A 15,603-nucleotide genomic window follows, 5' to 3' on the forward strand; every position below is an offset into this window, starting at 1 on the left:
CGTACTTTAGCCCCCATTTGATAAATGTTTTTGGTTTTTTATTTTTATTCTTTAAAATAAAACTTATAAAAAAGACTTCTATCTATAAATTTGTTTGTTTGGTTGTACTTTTCTCTTCAAAAATCAAACCAAAATTTTAAAACTTAAAAAAAAATCTAATTTTTAGAGACCTATTTTTTTTTATATTTAGAATTAACAAGCATAAAAATTTAGAAAACTAAAATGAAAACAGTTATTAGTGTTAAATAATTCTTGTTTTGATTATATTTGTTAGTTAGACTTACATTCTATTGTTTCTAGAAGATAGATTTTGGATGAGGTTTTGTATGTGTGTTTGATGTAAGTATTTTGGTTAATTATTACTTCTTAATTGATGGTTAAAGAAACATAATTTTATCATTTATTCGATTTTATAAACTTTTTGCCATAGTTTAAAAATGGAACTTCTTATTTGACTATTCTTCTTGCCAACCTCATTTTTAAATTGGAGATTTTTTTTAGAAAAGAAAAACAGTTTAAATTGGAGACTTTTGTTAATTACACCTAACTCTTGAATTTTAATGAAATATAATAATTTTTTCTTTCAGATAATTAGCAATATTATATCTTTTAAAAGTTGCAAATTCGACACAGCTAAAATCTGTTTGGAATGGTTGTATCTTTTAAAATAATTACTAATGACTGTGCTTTAAAAAAAAAAACTATAATATAGAGCATATTAAGATGTGAACAAATTGGTTATAATATTTTGTAAATAAATACTAAATTACTGCAAAATCTAAAAGCTAGTCGAAATTGATTTTAAAAAGAACGATCAAACAAGAAAAGATGAATATTTTTTCTAAAAATGCACCGACATTATTAGATAACACTCAACATTATATATTCATATTCCGACAAAAAGGCCAAACATGTCTAGACAAACTCTTAATTTCTTTTTTTAAAAAAATTACTCATTTCGTTATTTCAATACCCATATCGTTTTATTCTTTATTAATTTATAACAAAAATTTATCATTATTCAACTCTTAATTTATTAGAAATTTAGAAAAGTAGAGGAAGAAAATTGGGGAAATAAACTTATTAGTCAAAAGATTTTAGGTGAGTCGTTTATAATTGAAGATGCACTTTTATTTTGGAGAAGAAAATAAAAAATAAAAATAAAAAAATAATAAAAAAATGGAATTAAATATAATATCCGTTTGAAGAATATTAAGACCGCGTTTTGGTTATTTTGGTAATTTTGAAATTAAAAAATGGGTGTGTTGGCCAATGATGGGTCTAGTCAATTTGGGGTTCAAAACTTGGTCAATATTGATCAGCATAGACCAAATTCCAATATAGTATTATGGAACAAAATTTGTGACATCACTTTGGAAAAAATATATATATAAAAAAATAAGTATTAAAAAATAAAAGAAGATGGAAAAACCATCTTTCTACGTTTATACATGCACATGTTTTAACATTTAAAATTTAATTTCTATTTGTATAGTATGACAAATCATTTTTACGTTTTTTTATATGAAAATTTAAAAATATTGAAAATATGAAAAAAAAAAAATCAAATTAATTTGATATTATATTTAGATATAATTGAATTTATAACCAACTTTAAACAAATTGAAAGTTAGATAAAATTAAATTTGATAATAAAAGATAAATTCAAATATAAATTGGAGATAAAAATCATGAAGTTTTTGTTTATTGTGATTAATTCGATAAGTAACTAAATAAAAACTAATTTGGCAATAAAATATAAATTTAAATATAATTTGGGAAAGAAAAATTAGCAAGGGAGCTTGTTTATCTACAATATTCATAATCTCATTTTCATTTAAGTTTCAACAACTCTATCAACCACAAAACCTACGAAAGAAGTCTTGTAGAAACATAACAAAAATAACAAGATTACAAAAATGAATACTTATTTGTTTGTCAAAAAGACAAATTGATGGTATAATAATATAATAAAATGATAATGAATAAAAGGTGATTGAAAAATTAAAAAAAATGATAAAATTTAAATGAAATATAGAGTTTGTTAGATGATAATATGTATAAAATATTAAGTAAAACCTAATTAAGATAAAAAAAATTAATATGAATTTAAAATAATAAAAAACCAATAAAATAATCTAAAATCTAAGAATATATTATAAATTAAAATCAAAATAGTAATGAATAAATTAAAAATTAATTAATTCTGAATATTTTCGAAAAGTTGTCAAATCAAATCAAAATAGATATGAAACTATCAATTCAAATTTAAAAATGGGAGAAAAATTAAACACATTTATCTCTTGAATCTATTAGGTTGAAGTCTCATAATTGACGATTTCATTTACACTGTATTTCTATTAAGAATTGATACAGGGTCTCATAATAGACGATTCTATTTACATTGTATTTCTATTGAGAAATTATACATGGTATAGCAATTACATAGTACTAGAAAAAACTGTTAATCGATCATACCAAGGGCAATTTGGGGATTAAAAAATATATGTCATGTGCATGGCACGCTTTTGTCAAAAATTTTATTATTTTCATTTTTTTTTTTTTTACAAAAATCAAAAGGCATCCTCGATTTTACTATTTCCTCCAATTTCTCTTATAAATAGTTGTCCACACTACTATTATATTTATTGGTGTCCCAAACATGGACGGAGCTAGCCCCTAACTTACCAAATAATGAAAAGTAATTTTAATGGATTGAAAATAGTTTTTTTTACAAAAAAAAAAAAAAAAAAAAAAAAAAAAAAAAAAAAGATATATATATACTTTTTGGGCTTAAATTTGAGGTTTAGTTTCAATTTGGTCCATATATTTCAAAATATTATATATAAATTAAAACAATTAATTAACATTAACACTAAAGTCTGAAAGTGGATACTTAGTAAAAATTTGAGATTATAAATGTAAATCTTGAAACTTATTGTGCAAACTGAAACAAAATTCAAATCTCCTTAATAAAATTGTGACATTTTGAAATATTCAAACTAAATTAAGATCAAACTCAAAACTTAATAGTTAAAAGTATAACCCTTTGAAATATAGAGATCAAATAAAAACTAAATTCAAAATCTATAGTTATTTAAAAAATGATAGTCATGAGTGGTGGACTAGTTTTGTAAGAAAAAACACAAATATTTTTTCAAAAATTAGTTAATATAAAAAGTTTCTTTTGAAAACTTATTTTTCAAAACTCCTTCTAGATGTAATCTAATTTAATTTTGACAATATTTTCTTGAGAAACTATATAATTTGAGATCAAAACAAATATAATTGATCTAAAATTTGTACTTTTAATAAGATGTTCTATTTCGTCACTCCACATATTGCCAATATATACATATAGACCCCACTTTTTCTTTAATTTCATGTATGGTATTTTAGGAGTATCAAAGAAAAAAATTCAATTGAATCTCTACTCAATAAAGTTGAACTGATTTAATAAAATGATGATTTCACATTTAAAAATATTATTTCTATGAGTTGATTACTTTGTTAGTATAATCAAGGAATGTCAAATAAGGGAAAATGTACATGAGCTCTATATAAGTTTTATATATTATCTCTAGAGATATTTACAGGTCATAATGGGATCGGAGATATCATTCCTCATCTTTGTTCTCACTTCCCATTTCATTATCTATCCTTGTGAAATTTTTCACGGGGATCAAGGCGGGGTTCAGAAAATTTTTCCTCGTTACTTTATATATATATATATAAAGTCAATTAATTTAAATCAGTAATATGAACAAATTTTAATTAAATAATTAACTTTATCAATGAATTGTTTATTATGATTAGTTTTATATGACAATTTGAATTTAAAGATAAATAACTCAAATTTTGACCTAAAAAACTAATTAATTTTTGTTAATAGAAAGAAATAAATATGAATCAAATTATTCACATATATAATCTAAATTTAAACATATTCATTACATTTTCCAATAAATAATCAAATTTAAAATTTAAATGTAATATTTATGTAATAATAATAACAACATAACATTAGATAACTATACTAAATAAATATGTAAAAATTAATCGAGGTGGGGACAAGGAACAGGGTGGGGCCGGGGCCGAGGGTGGGGATGGGGAATGCATTCTCCGTCCCCGTCCCCTTTTAGCTCACGGGGAATTTTTTTCCACACTTTCTCCTCCATTCCCCACCTAATCAGGGAATTCCCGCAGGCCCATCTCCATGGGGAAATTAGACATCTCTAATTTTGTCACATAATGCTATAAAAAAAATGGTAAGAGCTTTATGTTAGGAAGTATAGTATTTTAGGTCTTGAATTCAATTTGTTATTTTTATTTTTAGCTCTATGCTGATTATTGGACTTCACCATCATCCGTTGCAATTTTTTATCTAAGATTATAAGCATTCAGGTAAAATTGACCAACTTACTTGTGATATGTTCAGACCTTGAGTAGGAAACTAGCTCCCCGTACCTCCTAATATTCAATCACAAGATAACCTTTTCTACCTCTCTCTTGAATTTGTTTTGATTGATTTTTAGGGTTTCAATGATGGATGATTAGGGGTTCTTAACACACAAAAAGATTATGATATCGGATCCTCGATTGGAATCACTCATCAACTCCTAAATTTTGGATAAGAAATGATATTCTGAAAGGTTATATTCTTGAAGCTATTAATTTTGTGCATGGATCATACTGCTTTTTTCTTGCTGGCTTCTCATCTTAAGCCTTATTATTTGACTAATATCTTTCAAATATATTTTGGTATTTAGAGAGTGATGCTTATTAATTGTCTTTTTTTTTCTCTTTCCTTTATGATCCACTAGTTCATTATGCAGATATGACTCACATGTATTCAACTAATGAACAACAAATTTTTGTTACTTTGTTGTCATATTTAGAGATGCTAAAACAAGCCATGAAAATATCTTTCCTTTTAGTAGTAATATTTTTGTATGAAGGACAAACACATAATAGAATTATGGGTGGACGTTTTTTCTATAGGCATCGAATTAGACAATTAAACTTTTTTCATCTAATACATGAGAGTGATTTAGCATGTTTTGAGTCCACATGAATGAATAGGAGATGCTTTACTATATTACGTCATATGTTTAAAACAATTGGTAAATTAAGAGGAACGACAAATGTAGAAGTTGAGGAGATGGTTGCAATATTTTTACATATCCTTGCAAATGATGTTAAGAATAGAGTTATAAGTCGACATTTGGCACATTCAAGAGAAACAATTAGTAGACATTTGAATACAATTCTTAATTCAATGTTACGGTTACATGAGTTATTACTTAAACAACCTAAGTCAATTTTTGCCAATTGCTTGGACGAAAAGTAGAAGTGGTTCAAGGTAATTTTACTTATTATAGTTTTAGTCATATTTAAAGGTTAGTAAGTGGCCTGAATTGATTTAGAGTTGATTTTTTTTCTTTAAGGGGGTATTTAGAATTGTTTAGGTGCATTAGATGGAACCTACTGGTAGCACCGAAAATGTATTATTTTTCACTCCTTAATTCGGGATCGTTAGGCTATTTAATGAGTTCAATTGACGTTTTTATAGCTCTCAAGTGTACAAGAGGTTGAATCAAGCGTTCGGTGCGAAAAGACGATAAAACGGCCAAGTTATGAGCTAAATTGCACAAAAAAGGGAAAGAAGGCCGAATAATCACTATTCTACCCTTAGTTGGAGCGTTGCAACGCTAAAAAAGGAGCATCACGCAATGCTCGGGGACAGAAGCTTCACATTTTCGTGAAGACATGGCATCGTTGCAACGCTACAAATATTAGACGGAGGCGTGCGTGTTGTCTGTTGCAGAGTTGCAAGCAGGTGTCACAGCGTTGTAGCCTTGCGACATCTGCTATAGAATGTAATATTGGCCGATATGTGAGATTATCACGCCATTCTTCCACTTTTTTACTTGTTTTCTTCTCCTCTCTACTGAGAACACTAATTCCTTACCATTTTTATCATCTTGAAGCTTGATTATTGTAATTTTGAAGGATGATTAGTGGCTAAAGTATTATATCTTAGGTTTGATTGTTTTCCTTCTTAGCTTAGTTTTGAGACTTGTTCTTGATAAAACATTGTTTAAACTCTTTTGTTTATGGGTTTTAATTTGATTGTATTGCAATGATTGGCTATTTCTTGTTATTGCTTGACAACCAATACTTGAATGTTGTTTTTCCATGCTCTTAATTTATCCTTGGTTAAGGTAATAAATTAATTAGGGACAAAGGGTTAATTTAACTTGCTCGTTGTGTGTTGACCATCGATGAGTAATGCTTTAATCAATCTTGAATTAAAACCATACTAAATAAATTAATTAGATAATGGAAATTAGTTTATTCATCTAGCTCCCAAAATTTAATGCGATTAGATCATTTAAGTTAGTAGGGATTCATCTAACTTAATTGAGCTAATTAGAACATTAAGACGACTAAAGTTCAATGATCGACTAAACTAATTTGGAAAGCACAACATCAAACCTGAGCTAGATCTTTTCATCGTTGATTTTCATAAATCTTCCCTTCTTGCCTTTGTTCTCATTTTTAATCTTGTGCATTTATTTTATTTTGTTTCTTTTTAATTTCACAATTCCAAACCAAACTCCCCCTTTTTCAATTACCATACTATGGATCTCCTAATTAAGAAATGGTTGTGGCTCTCTATGGATTTGATTATGCACTTCCCTTTACTACCTGTTTAGTAGAGTAAATCATGGGAAATTAATTTAGTGCAATATGATCTAACACTTACTAAATTTGGCACTATTGCAGAGGAACCAACAAATTTCTTAATTTTTTAGGCTTATAGTTCCTTTCTTGCTAATCCGTTTTCTCTTTTTGATGCATTCCGGGGGCTCTAGACTTTCTATTTTGAAGAAATTTATCAGGAGGAGCAAAGAATCAGAAGAAAAAGGAGACAGCAAGCTGCACATGAAATAAACATCCATGTTGAAGACACTTTAGAAGAAGAAAGTGCTCCTAAAAACGCACCACCAATCATGGCTGAACATGAAAAGACACTTAGGGAGCTCGCAGCACCTGATTTTACTCAACAGCCCCTTTGCATTGTCTATCCAGAAACAACATGTAATTTTGAACTGAATCTGGATTAATTCATTTACTCCCTTTCTTTTTTGGTCTACCAGAAGAAGATCTGCACAAGCACCTGAAAGAGTTCTACGTTGTGTGCGATGGCATCAGGCCGAATGGGGTAGCTCAAGAACAAAACGACATAAGGGCATTTCCTTTCTCATTGAAGGACGACGCCAAGGAGTGGATCTACATTCTACCTCCAGTGAGCATTACATCCTGGGAAGAGTTACAGAGCCAGTACTTGGAGAATTTTTTCTCTGTATCTCGAGTTGCTAGCATTAGAAAGAATATATACAGCATAATACAGTTTGATGGAAAACACTTCACGAATACTGGGAGCATTTCAAGAAGACATGTGCAAAATTCCGTCATCATCAGATTTCAAACCAGGTGCTGATTCAGTATTTATATGAGAGGCTGATGCAGGCTGACAAAAGCAGCATTGATGCAGCTATAAGAGGAGCCTTAGTCAACAAAACCCTTACTGAGGCGATGAAACTGATAAAAAACCATGGCTGCCAACTCTCAACAGTTTGGCATGAGAGCCTCCGTCAGTGTGAAATCAGCTAATGAGGTAAGTGAACTCCATAAAGAAATATTTGATCTCGTTTCTATTGTGAAACAATTAGAAAAAATGGAGAAGGGACAACCTACTGTTGTTTGCCAAGCGTGTCATGGAACAGGACATACAGTTGCCCAAGTATTCCATAAGGGATGATATATGAGGTAAATGCTATTGGAGGGTACAATTTCAATGGGCAAAGAAGACAACGAGACCCCTACAGTCAGACTTACAATCTTGGGTGGCAGGAACACCCAAACTTCAAATGGGGCAGACAGAACGAACAAGTTCAATCTAGTCATGGAACTTAATCTAGCTTAGATATGTCCTTGGAAGACATTATAAAAAGTCTAGCTGACATTTCTCTTAAATTTCAACAGGACACCAAGAATGTTCTTTATACTTTGGGGACTCAAGTCTTTCAGCTTGCCACCTCAATAAGCAAGTTGGAAAAGCTACCAAAGAAGCTTCCTTCCCAATCTGAGCCCAATGTGTGCAATGACAGCGCAGTTACGATGGTGAGCTATAATGAAGCCTCCTATACTCATGCCTCTGAACCAATTGATGAATTAGACAAGCCTGAGAATAAGAAAGAAAGCAAAGAAACGACTGTCAGATTGACCATTAAATTGGGGGGGTGGTGTAACTTTCGCTCCTTTATCAAGTCTTAATTCTTATGTTCCTATTGCCCCCTTCCCTAGTAGGTTCACTAAGGGAGTCGCACCGAAGGATGAGGTGCAAATGGTCGAATCTTTGAGAAGTGATAAGCGCCCTATTGCAAAGGGAAAGAGGTCGTGGGCCAAGGTTGAGGACCCGCCCAAGAGTGAAGAAAGCTCAGTCATCTGTCCAAGTAGCTTACCAATTAAATGTGACGATCCAAGTGCATTTTTCTTACCTTGTTTGAAGATGAAATTTGAGCATGCGATGCTAGACTTAAGATCAGCTATTAATATAATGCTTGCATCTGTGTACTATGAGCTTCATGTATCTTGCTGGTATTTTAATTCAGCAGGCAGATTGCTCCCTAGTTAGACCTCTAGGAACAATAAAAGATGTCATGGTCAAGGTGAAAAATTTAGTCTTTTCTTCAGATTTTCATATTTTCGATTTGCATGGAAAAAGCTCCCATTCCAAGAAATCTATTATGTTAGGTCAACCCTTTTTAAAAATTGCTAAAGCTTCAATCAACGTAGATAAAGGGTCCCTTCAATCAAGCATGAGGGCGGGTTGAAAATTTTGGAATATTTGAAACCCCTACTATCACTCATCATGCTTGTTCTAGTGCTCTGCTTTTACAGGAGAGTGGTCAACCAATAAAGTTGGGAGGACAGATGGTGTGGCGCGATCAACTCCGATCATGGATGATCAAGCCGAAAACGGTCGAGCAATCGACTCTAAAAATTTTCATATTCAAGCTTTAAATTTACTTGCTTTCCTAGATTAGATTTCATTTCCATAATTTTTCCTTTATCATTGAGCCTAGTATTTTCTCTCATTCTCGAATTGTTAGGATTATTGGTGGAGAAGAGCTTATTTGAGTGATCCAAATCCTTCCTTCACTCTGTTATTCAGGGAAGTTTTTTAATCCCTTGTGTTTTATTTTCAATCATAATGGGGATAATGTAAGCTTTAAAAGTTGGGGGTGGGGTGTTACGATTTTGGAGTAGTTTTTTTTTTTTTTTTTGTGATAATATTGTTTGGGGTCCTTAAGCATTGTGCTCGGACGATGTTTGATGGTGTTTGCTTGTTTGTAGTTTGCCTTGTTGTTCTGTTCCTTGCTATAACCAGCCTATGACGCACTCATATGAATTTTGTTTGCACGAGAATAGGTCGGAAGAAAGGATTCATGATTTTCTAAGCACTTTTGAAAATTTTGCTTGATCTTTTTCATGCATCTTCAAGCCCTTTGCATATCTGTCTTGACTCTTGCTTTCTTAGAATTGAATTACGAAGCCATAGCTTTGTTGTGAATTTGAAAGGCCATAATGGCGAATATTAGTTTTTCCAAAGTTTAATTTAGTAATGCATGTTTTGAGATGTAGTCAGTTGACAACACCATTCACCCTAAAAAAATGAAAAAAGTAGGAATACGGAGGGGTTTACTCCTCTTCCTCAAGGGTATGATTAACTTAGGGCGACTATGACACTCATAGTTTCCCTCTGAGTTAAAGTGCCTCAGAGGAATAAGTAAGCTAAGGCACTTTTGAAGAGAAGTCGGCCCATAGTTGGATGTCTTTCACATACCTCGTGTGGGCAAGCCAAAACGAAAGTCGCCTTCCTTGATAAAATTTCCCCTCCATCCAAAAGGAAAAAATGATGATGTGCAAAACGGGAAAAAAAAAAGTGGAAAAGAAAAATAATATATATAATAAAAGTGATTAGTAGATCAATTTTGACCACTCCAATTTAATTACATTGCCACTTTGAGCTTAGAAAACCTACTTCCAGATCTTTCGAACCAGAGTAGAGGAAAATAAAATGAGGGTTCATAAGGCTATTCCGGGTCTACTCGTGTTCAAAATAGATAACTTTGTGCTTATGCATGCATGACAAAACTTGAAACGAATTTCCAAATTTGTCTTGAAATGGTTGAATACTTTTTTATTGCCTAACCGATTGTATGTATGATGCAAGTTGACTGTTGAAGCTTGAGTAGGGAACATTGTAGCTTGGTGAACTTATTATTTTTATATGATTGCTTATTTTACCTTGCTCAAGGACAATCAGGAGTTAAGTTGTGGGTGTTTGATAGCACCAAAAAAGTGTTATTTTTCTCTACTTAATTTGGGATTGTTAGGCTATTTAATGAGTTTAATTGAATTTTTTATATGTCTCGAGTGTACAAGAGGTTGAATGAAGCGTTTGGTGCAAAAAGACGATAAAACGACCAAGTTAGGAGCTAAATTACACAAAAAGGGAAAGAAGGCCGAAGAATCACGATTTTGCCCTTAGTCGGAGCGTTGCAACGCTCAAAAGAAGCGTAGCATAATGCTCGGGGACAGAATCTTCACATTTTCATGAAGACAGGGCAGTGTTGGAACACTACATGTAGCATTGCAACGCTACGAACATCAGACTGGGGCACACGTGTTGTTTGTCGCAAGGTTGCAATGCTAGTAGGTGTAGGGTTACAACACTGCGACACCTACTATATAATGCAGTATTGGCCGATTTTTTAGGTTATCACACCATCCTTCCACTTTTTCACTTGTTTTCTTCTCCTCTCTAATGAGAACACTAATTCCTTACCATGTTTATCATCTTGGAGCTTGATTATTATTGTTATTTTGAAGGATGATTAGTGTCTTAGCTTGGGTTTGATTTTTTAATAAAACATTGTTCAAACTCTTAGAAGGCCAATATCTTAGCTTGGGTTTGATTTTTTTTCCCCTCTTAGCTTAGTTGTGAGACTTTTATTAATAAAACATTGTTCAAACTCTTTTTGTTTATGGGTTTTAATTTGATTGTATTCAAATGATCGGCTATTTCTTGCTATTGCTGTAACCAATGCTTGAATGTTGCTTTTCCATGCTCTTATTTTATCCTTGATTGAGATAATAAATTAATAAGGGGCAAAGGGTTAGTTTAACTTACTCATGAGTCAACCATCGATGAGTAATGCTTTAATCAACCTTGAATTAAGATAAATTAATTAAACGATGAAAATTAGTTTATTCATCTAGCTTAATCCCCAAAACTTAGATCATGGAATCATCTAATTTAATTGAGCCAATTAGGACATTAAAACGATTAATTAAGATTCTAATCAATTTGGCTAGCATAAACAAGAGAAGGGTGATCTAGAGTTCAATGATCAATTAAACTAATTGGGAAAGCACAACATCAAATTAGATATTCTTAATAAACCTAGGTACCACCTACACTAAAGTCAATGTAGATATTCTTAATAAACCTAGGTACCACCTACACTAAAGTCAATGTAGATATTCTTAATAAACCTAGGTACCAAACAAGAACGAATGAAATTGCTACCAATGTATTAGGAATTTGCACCCAATATATGCAATTCATCTATGTTTTACTTTTGACTTAAAGAGTTTTACGAGATGTATTTAGGAAGAATGGATTAAAGATTTCAAAAAGCAAGAATTGATAGATAGTTGAGATGAGAATTATGTATATAAATTTGGATTGGAGATTGGTGTATTTAAGTTGTTACTATCCATGTAATGTTGGTTATACAGATGATGAACAATTTTTAGCACCTTATAGAGGACAACAATACCATTTAAGTGATTAGATGCAAAGATACCAACCAAGAACTTCAGCTGAATTCTTTATATGAAGCATTCTACAGTAAGAAATGTAATAGAACAAACATTTGGACTATAAAAAGGTCGATGGGCTTGTTACCTCATTCATAATCTCTTAAGAAGATAAATGCTTATAAATCCTTTAGAAGAAGTTTGTAACACATGATGAAAAATGAATGGACAATTGGAGAGATAATTTAACCATTGAGATGTTTGAAAAGTGAAGGGACATTAGACATTAATGTTATTATTTAGCGAGGGTTTCATTGATGATGTAAACATTTATGTTCTTGATTTCAAAGAACTTGTTTATAAATGCTCTTAAGTATTAGTTTCCTACTTATTTTATATTTGTGATATGTATTCATAAACGTTAATCTATACTATTACATATAAATTTTGAGTTATAAAATTATTTAATATGTGTGATATGACCATAGGTATGGATGACAGTAAACAATATAAAGGAGATTCAAATAGGTCAAAGTAATACAAGATGAGAAATTAGTAGAATATTTATTGAAGTTATCTAATATTGATACCTAGAAGGCCAATAATGATACTTTCAAACCAAGATATCTTACTGAGACAGATAAATGGATGATTGAAAAAAGCCATGAGTATAATCTTAAGGTTCAACCACGCATAGAATCTAGAGTTACATCAATGGTAAAGAGAAGTGCATGGTAGTAGAAAAAAATATATATGATGCATGGGTAAATATAAATGTAAAACTTTTCATTGCTAATGTAATATTACCATAGTTAAATTCTATTAAAATAAATTTATATTTGTTTTCGCAGAGTGATCCAACTGCAAAAGGACTTAGAAAAAAAATAATTACATTCTTTGAACAATTAGCAATCCATTTTTTTTGGAAAAGATAGTACCACAATAGACTTAGCGCAGAATGTGACATCCCAAATAGGCTCACTTGGCTTCATATTGGACTTCCCAAACAATAAAAATGGATGAGATCAACAATCTATTATGGAAAGTGCAAATCAAACATTAGGATGAACCATGAATGTGCAACAATTCAACTTCTGTTACAGAATTACACTAAAGAACAAAAGAAATTTATGAAAAAAGAAAGCATTGGTCTCAGAGGTAGTGACAATCATCAGTATCATCATCTCTTTCTCTGATAACATGTGCTAAATATGCATCATCGGCCAAATAAAATAAATATATAAATAATAAATCAAGTGCATCAGAGAGATTCCCAACGACAAATCATCATCCTCTTACAGAGTGCTGATGTCCCTGTCTATTTTATCATCACTTGCACAATACTAAACAAACTTATTCGTATAATGAAATTAAAGAATAAAAAACAAAAGGAAGCCATTGTATCATGTGTGGATAATCCACTGCACAAATCAAGGCAAGACCCTAACCATTAAAAACATAACAAAAAAAAAAGAAAGTATTGAAGTGTAGAGTTATTAGATGAAGTTTCTCAATAAATATGAAAATAGAGAAAGAGAATGTAGAATTACTCGATAAAAGTGATAAGTAGAAAAAAGAGAAGATTGAGTTTTTCTATAAATGTATCAATGAGTTGTTTCTACCAACTAGAGAAGTTAATAGAACAAACAACCTCTAATGTAAGTTTGAGAGTGAGTTCTAAAGTACTAAAATCTTGTTATATTGAAAATTAATCCAAAATAAGACAATTAATTTAATATTTCATTCAACACTTGTAAATGAAATTTTCATATCATCAAAATTGGTTTTGGATGATTAAAAGATGTTTCCAAGTGATTTTGAAAATAACAAAACTGATTTTAATCATTTTATAACCACTCACAACCATGGTCTTAAAGACCCAAAAAAGAAAAACAAAAAGAACAAGAGCCTTGATGCCTCAGAGTAAATTCTTTTCAAAGAAATTAATCTCAAAGTATATTTAACACCATCATAGGCAAAAGGCAATGATACTACTTAAAGTAAGATAAGCAAATCATTTTATCAAAAATTATAAACCCGGCCAAATACTTGGATCATCCAATTTCGAATGTCTGAATTCACAAATTCTAAACACGAAACAAAATGAATGAAAACATACTGAATTAGATTTCTAGTAAAGTATGTAAGAAAACTACATTGGCTTTTATAGCGATATCAGAAACTCAATAGTGAAACAATTTTTCAAAAACAACAATTGAAGCCAGTAACTCAAAAGGCATCCTAACCTGAAGGGAATGAAGCTCAAACGTACTTCTACTACAACTATTTGAATATTAAAACAAGACCTATAACCTTCTCTTATTTTAAAGACATGGAGTTGATTTTAACCAAAGCTTGATTATAAAGATTTTCAACATGATTAACTGAAAGGAACGTATCATAAACAGTAATAAATTTAATAATATGATTAGAAAGATGCTTCAAATGGTTAGATAAAAAACACAATCCAAGGCATTTAGGACACTAACTGACTCCTTTCAGCCCCTACAGAAACCCATCAACATCAACCATTCCAATTGAAAATCCAATTCATAAGAGATTAACATAACGAACTAAATAGTCAATGGTTAAAACTCCAGCAAGTCAGACAATTGAAAATGCCTCAAAAAGTTAGAGTTCATGAAGGACTAATCCTTTCACACATCTAATTGAATCATCATACTCGCCATGGACTGATAACCATCTTAAAGAAAACAATAATAAACTTTAATGCAAATAAGATCAAAAAAACGAATAAGAAATTCAACCCACCTTATAGTGAGACATACGCAACATCCATACGGATCTGAAACTCCAAATAACTGAAACTTAACTAACGAAACAGCAGAAAAGCTAAGACGTTAGGGTTTCAGTAGGAGATCCAAAGGCGGAGAACAAATGCCTCAATAACAAGTTCAAATGGGAAATAGAGAGAATTCCAGAAGGAGAACCCTAATGGAATTTTCCGAAAAGAGCATTCGCTGTAGCGCAGCTATGACTCGAAACGCTTCCATTTCACACTGAGGAAGGCGATCTTAAGGGCTGCGCACAGAAATTCTCCATGAAAACGTAGGAAAGACAAATGCAGAAGGAAAATTCAACAACGAAGAACAAAGGCCAAAAACCCAACAAAGAGAGTGAGAAAACAGGAGAGGGAGAGAAGGACTCAAAAACCCAAAGCCCAGCCTGTTACCGTCGGCGTAAAACGAGGAGCGGCGGAGAGGGAGCGGCGGCTTTCAACGGCAGGGGAAGAAAACGAAATAGAGAGGGTTTAGGGTTTTTCTTTTCATTCCTTGGAGCTAGACTGGAACTCCTATATAAAACGGAGAAATAAACAAAATATAAATCCTTTATTTTTTGAAAACACAAATCAAACCCTAATTTACTTGGACTTTCATTATGGACAATATTAATGGGCCTTGCTAAGAATTGAGCCTTCAATATCAATTTATCAATACAAAGGACACCATCCACATTTTCCAAATTAATAATTAAATACCGAAAAATATTGATAAGATACTTAATATATTATATTATGGAGATGAATACTAATGATGTATTATAAGATACCTAAAATATTATATAAAAAAAGATGTTGTCAAAGAGTTTGCATCAGTATCTACTGAAGACCAAGAGTTTCGTGGTTCAAATTCTTCGACCATTATTTGTGCTAAAAAAGATACTGTAAATATTATGGAGATGAAT

The 15,603-nt window shown here is 31.2% G+C and overlaps 1 long non-coding RNA gene and 3 other non-coding genes across 4 annotated transcripts; all 4 read right to left on the reverse strand.

Annotated features, from left to right (window-relative positions):
- Nucleotides 1-12,663: 12,663 nt before the first annotated feature.
- LOC120078751 (uncharacterized) lies at nucleotides 12,664-15,213 on the reverse strand. The gene is made up of 2 exons (XR_005482084.2): nucleotides 14,671-15,213; nucleotides 12,664-12,931 (listed from the first exon to the last, which is right to left on the reverse strand). It is a non-coding gene; the product is annotated as an uncharacterized LOC120078751 (long non-coding RNA).
- On the reverse strand, nucleotides 13,154-13,238 carry LOC120078856 (small nucleolar RNA R44/J54/Z268 family). Its single transcript, XR_005482136.1, has one exon. It is a non-coding gene; the product is annotated as a small nucleolar RNA R44/J54/Z268 family (small nucleolar RNA).
- LOC120078854 (small nucleolar RNA Z267) lies at nucleotides 13,812-13,878 on the reverse strand. The gene has a single exon (XR_005482134.1). It is a non-coding gene; the product is annotated as a small nucleolar RNA Z267 (small nucleolar RNA).
- Nucleotides 14,493-14,590, reverse strand: LOC120078853 (small nucleolar RNA Z266). Its single transcript, XR_005482133.1, has one exon. It is a non-coding gene; the product is annotated as a small nucleolar RNA Z266 (small nucleolar RNA).
- Nucleotides 15,214-15,603: the final 390 nt, after the last annotated feature.

This window comes from Benincasa hispida, chromosome 5 (assembly GCF_027475165.1).
Source record: "Benincasa hispida cultivar pf3 chromosome 5, pf3_genome.v1.1, whole genome shotgun sequence".
In the NCBI taxonomy this organism is placed as follows: Eukaryota; Viridiplantae; Streptophyta; class Magnoliopsida; order Cucurbitales; family Cucurbitaceae; genus Benincasa; species Benincasa hispida.